The sequence below is a fragment of the Pongo pygmaeus genome, chromosome X (assembly GCF_028885625.2).
Source record: "Pongo pygmaeus isolate AG05252 chromosome X, NHGRI_mPonPyg2-v2.0_pri, whole genome shotgun sequence".
NCBI classification, from domain to species: Eukaryota; Metazoa; Chordata; class Mammalia; order Primates; family Hominidae; genus Pongo; species Pongo pygmaeus.
In genome coordinates, this window is record NC_072396.2 from 2,130,450 (window position 1) to 2,136,570 (window position 6,121).

The window sequence follows — 6,121 nt, forward strand, 5'->3', positions numbered from 1 at the left end:
GACTGTGCCAGATATTGGAGTAGGCCTGCATATATATGGGTCCCAACATTTGGTCTCAGAAAGTAATAGGTAGATAGACAAATAGATGGATGGATGGACAGGGTAAGTGGATGAATGGATAGCTGGATAGAAAGTTGGGTGCATAGACGGATGAATTATTAGATGGATTAATGGATGGACAGATAGATGGGTAAATGGATAAGTGGGTAGCTAGGTAGTTGGATTGTTGATTGGATGAATGGATGGCTAGATAGTCAGATAGATGTTATACAGAGAGATGGATGGATGCACATATGGATGATGGATGGACAGATGGATGGGTGGATGGATGAATGGGTAGATACATAATTGGTTAGTTGTTTGAATGAATGGATGGATAGATAGTTGAATAGATAGTTATAGGGAGAGATGAATGGATATATGGATGATGGATGGGCTGATAAATGGGTAGATGGATGATGGGTAGATAAATAGTTGGATAGTTGATTGGACGAATGGGCGGATAGATAGTTGGATAGATGGTTATGTGGAGAGATAAATGGATGATAGATGGACAGACTGCATGGGTGAATGGATGCATAGATAGTTGGATAGATACTTGGTTGGATGGATTACAGATGGAAAAATAGATGAATATATGTATGGATAGATAAATAATTGCATAGATGGTTGGATGGACAGATGGAAGATTCTTAACTTCATGGCTTAATGCCAACTCCTGTCCACCTTTCATGTCGATTGGTGGTCCCAGGGGGTGCAAAATGGGTGGTCCCATACAGCAGTTCTAAGCAGGTGTGCTGTTCTCAGTAGCCTCAGGGACCAGCTGTGTTATCTTGTTCATGCAACTCAACTTCTCTGCTCCCCTGTCACATCTTTAAAGCAGAGGACAGGATGGCTGCGAGAACGACATGAGAAAATCTGGGTCTCGGTGGCGTAGGGAGAGCTGAAGGGATGCTACTACAATTCAGAGAGTGATCATTAAATGTGCCTCTTCAAATGTGCTTCAGGACAGTCCTCTTCCGTGGCTGAAAAAAATGAGGTCAGTCATTTCCCGACCGCAAACCCTGTCCATTTGTGTATCGCTTAAAAGCAAGTGACCTTACTTTTGAATTTACATCTCTTCCAATAAAAGAAACAGGAGTCCAAAGTTATCTGGAATAAGACATGTCATAAAAACACAGGGGTGTCAACCACAATGTGGAAGATGAATAACCCTGTATAACATGCAGGAAGAACAATAAGCTGTCTCCATTCAGCCAATGAATGAAACAAATCCAAATGCAAGTGAGAATAGGGGTAGGGGTCATTACCAAGCAGGTTCACAGGCTTGCTGATGATTAAATGAAATTATATTTATCCTGGGAGCACTGACTCTTACACTGTGGCAATCACTATATGTGTGCGTGTGTGTATGTGTGTGTGTGTATATATATATATATATATATACTTTTTTTTTTGAGACAAGTCTCACTCTGTCACCCCTGCTGCAGTGCAGTGGCATGATCTCGGCTCACTGTAGCCTCTGCCTCCTTGGTTCAAGCGATTCTCTTGCCTCAGCCTCCCGAGTAGCTGGGATTACAGGCACCCGCCACCATGCCCTGCTAATTTTTGTATTTTTAGTAGAGACGGGGTTTCGCCATGTTGGCCAGGATGGTCTCAAACCCCTGACCTCAGGTGAACTGCCTGCCTCAGCCTCCCAAAGTGCTAGGATTACAGGTGTGAGCCACCATGCCTGGCCTGCAATGACACATTTTTATTTAACATCATGTTACAACATGATGTTACCACAGACACTGTGCTCTGTGAAAGCGCTTATGCCAAATCGATGCCTTGTTTTACTCTCTTAGAATTGACCCTAGGAAATGGAGCTCTCTACTTCTTCATTTGCAGAGTAAGCAGGGAGCACGTCAGCATAGTTCCTTTCTATTTTTTCAGAACACTCTAAGTTTTCTCAGCTGGGTGCAGTGGCTTACACCTGCAATCCCAGCACTTTGGGAGGCTGAGGTGGGAGGATCACTTGAGCCCCGAAGTTTGAAACCAGCTTGGGCAACATAGCAAGACCCCGTCTCTCAAAATATCTTTAAAAAATTAGCCAGTCATGGAGGTGTGTGCCTGTAGTCCCAGCTACTCAGGAGGCTGACATGGGAGGATTGCTTGAGCCCAGGAGGTCAACACTGAAGTGAGCTATGATGTCATTCCAGCATGGGTGACAGACTGAGACCTTGTCTCAAAATAATAATAAATAAATAAATAAAAGTATTACCCAAAAGTACTTAATTTTAAACATTTTCTCCAAACTCCCAATAGGGCATGAAACAGCTATTAACAATAATTACCTTAACAATTTCTTTTTGCTATGGTCATATCTGCAAATTACAGGAAGGGTGCTGAGTCCACTGTAGCCAGTATACTTAGTATATCTGAGATACCCAAATCAGTGTGTCTCATCAGAGCTGCTCATACACACGATAGGGGTTTCAGCAAACCCCCGATAACCCATGCATGACTTTTCTTTTTAAATGTGCCCGGTTTTCATTCATATTCGGAGTTTTCAGGTCAATCTCAAATATACCTGTCTTCCCGTCTGTACAGAATATATATATATATTCTCTCTCTCTCTCTCTCTCTCTCTATATATATATATATATATATATATATATATATACACATAAAGGGGAGTTTATTATTATTATTGTGCGATTACAAGGTTGCACAATAAGCTGTCTGCAGGCTGAGGAGCAAGGAAGCCAGTCCGAAAACTGAAGAACCTGGAGTCCAATGTTCAAGGGCAGGAAGCGTCCAGCACGGGAGAAATATGCAGTCTGGGAGGGTAGGCCAGTCTCTCTTTGCACATTTTTCTGCCTGCTTATATTCTAGCCAAATTGGTTGCTGATGAGATGGTGCACACCCTGATGAAGGGGGGTGCGGGGTTTGCCTTTCCAGCCCACAGACTGAAATGTTAATCTCCCATGGCAACACCCTCACAGACACACTCAGGATCAATACTTTGCATCGTTCAATCTAATCAAGTTGACACTCAGTATTAACCATCACACCATCTTTTCACAGCGGCTGCCAAAAACACAACTTCAATCTTCAACAGAATCTTTTCAATGAAAAAGAAATATCTTTGCCATTCAGAGTTTTAGACAAAGTTCAAGGCCGTTTTCAAAAAAAAAATAAAGTTTTTAAAGAGGAGTGTAAATTCTTATCTTGTTAGCTAGTATTCAAGGATAAAGTTGCAGCTGTGACTTAATTACAGAATCCTGCCCACTTAATTCAACAAGATTCACACTTAAGTTCACACACATCTACTTTTTCTCATTTTGTTCTTTGGTGAATTTAAAATATTCAGAATAATGGTAACGGTAATGGCTGTGAGTATCCCGGGCTTATACTGTGCTGGAAATTTTTAAACAAATTCTGCTTGTATTAATATATCTCTTTATTATTATTATTTTTAAGACAAAGTCTCAATCTGTTGCCCAGGCTGGAGTGTAATGGCATGATCTTGGCTCACTGAAACCTCCGCCTCCCGGGTTCAAGCGATTCTCCTGCCTCAGCCTCCCAAGTAGCTGGGATTACAGGCGTGTGCCACCATGCCCAGCTAAATTTGTTGTTGTTGTTGTTGTATTTTTAGCAGAGATGAGGTTTCACCATGTTGGCCAGGCTGGTCTCAAATCCCTGATCTCAAGTGATCTGCCCGCCTCAGCCTCCGAAAGTTCTGGGATTACAAGTGTGAGCCACCATGCCCGGTCCGTATTAACATATTTCTGTGTGATATGCATGTAGAAATACTGTGTTGTGGTAGGTATTATATTATCGTTATCATCGTTTTTCAAACTGGGGCACCTTAGGTAGGCAAAGGTTAAGGAATTGGCTCAGGTTGTGTTACAATTGTATGCCCAAGCTGGGCTTTAAGCCAAAGCAACCCGATTCTAGATGCAGACTATGCTCTTTGTCCAGACCTTCGTACTGAGGGGACCCTGATCCCTTCCATTAAGAGGGGCTTCTCCCCTTCTTTTATACCTAAGGACAAGCAGCAGAGAGATCAAATCTGTACGCAATGTTGAATGTAGGGTACGCACCCATGAGTCTGCCTGTGTCTTATGACAATACTCCATCAACCCGTCAGGAAGCTCTGCCTTCCTCTAGTGCTCTCTCCACCAATGCTTGGGCCCCCATGCTACCACCAAGCCCGCCACTTTTATTTCCTTTTTTTTAAATTTTGAGACAGGGTCTTGTTCTGTCACCCAGGCTGCAGTGCAGTGGTGCAATCATAGTTCACTGCAGCCTTGACCTCCCAGGCTAAGGTAATCCTCCTGCCTTGGCCTCCTGTGTTACTGGGACTACAGGTGCACACCACCATGCCTGGCTAATTTTTTTAATTTTTTTTTTTTTTTTGAGATGCAGTCTCGCTCTGTTGCCCAGGTTGGAGTGCAGCGGCATGATCTCGGCTCACTGCAACCTCCGCCTTCCCGGTTCAAGCGATTCTCCTGCCTCAGCCTCCTGAGTAGCTGGGATTACAAATGTCTGCCACCACACCTGGCGAATTTTTATATTTTTAGTAGAGATGGGGTTTCTCCATGTTGGCCAGGCTGGTCTTGTCTTGAACTCCTGACCTCAGGCAATCTACCCGCCTAGGCCTCCCAAACTGCTGGGATGACAGGCATGAGCCACTGTGCTGGGCAATTTTTTAAATTTTTAGTAGAGATGGGGTTTCACTATGTTGCCCAGGCTGGTCTTGAATTCCTGGGCTCGAGGGATCTTCCCTCCACGGCCTCCCAAAGTGTTGGTATTATAGGCATGAGCCACTGCACCGAGTCTCAGCCACTTCTTGATGATCTTCCCACATTCTCTTAGATGAACAAAAATTATCTTATGCCATCTGTCACCCCAAGATTATAAAGGTCCCTTCCCAGAGGAATGTGCCCTCCTCACAGCTCCCTCAAACACCCAGCCATCTTGTTAGCTATGTAGATATGAAAACTAACCCTTAGCCATGTGTCTGCCACATTTTCCTTCTTGGGGCTAATAACAAAATAAGTGTATTAAGACATGAGTCGATGGGATTCGGTGGCTCACGCCTGTCATCCCAGCACTTTGGGAGGCCGAGGTGGGCAGATTACCTGAGGTCAGGAGTTCGAGACCAACCTGGCCAACATGCTGAAACCCCGTCTCTACTAAAAAAAAAAAAAAAAAATACAAAATTAGACAGGTATGGTGGTGTAAGCCTGTAATCCCAGCTACTCAGGAGGCTGAGGCAAGAGAATCCCCTGAACCCAAGGAGGTGGAGGTTGCAGTGAGCCGAGATCAGGCCACTGCACTCCAGCCTGGGCGACAGTGCGAGACTCTGACTCAAAAAAAAAAAGAAAAAGAAAAACATGTTGTTTTTAAATCATAAATACAATTAAAATTGTACTTATGAAATATGCCTTTTCAAACTTTGTCTCTTAGCTTTTGACCCTGTTCTGGGGTAGGTGAGGTACTTGTGTGAATCTTACAGCAGGCTTTTCTGCCTAGTGGTCTGACTGGCACGTTGAGCGCCTGCCCAGTGAAAGCTGAGACCAGCGAGGGTGGAGTGCTGTGTTCCCCTGTGCAGAGGGTGAGGAGCCTTCCTGAGTTTTTCCGAGACACAGAGAACCCAGACCTCCTTTAGGAAAATGACTATAGAATAGCTCGATTGTTAAAATCATCATGCGAGCTTTGCCAGCCGCTTTTTGTTGTTGTTGTTTTAATAGAAAGCATCCCTTCCCATAGCTACGGACACCACGTGAGAGGCATCTCATTCTATAGAATGCACCAAGAGGCCGGGCGCAGTGGCTCACTCCTGTCATCCCAGCACTTTGGGAGGCCGAGGCAGGCAGATCACCTGAGGTCAGGAGTTCGAGACCAGTCTGACCAACATGGTGAAACCCTATCTCTACTAAAAATACAAAAAATTAGCCAGGCATGGTGGCGGCCACCTGTAATCCCAGCTACTTGGGAGGCTGAGGCAGGAGAATTGCTTGAACCCGGGAGGCGGAGGTTGTGGTGAGCTGAGATCATGCCACTGTACTCCAGCCTGGATGACAGAGTGAGACTCCGTATAATAATAATAATAATAATGACCAACAGCAAA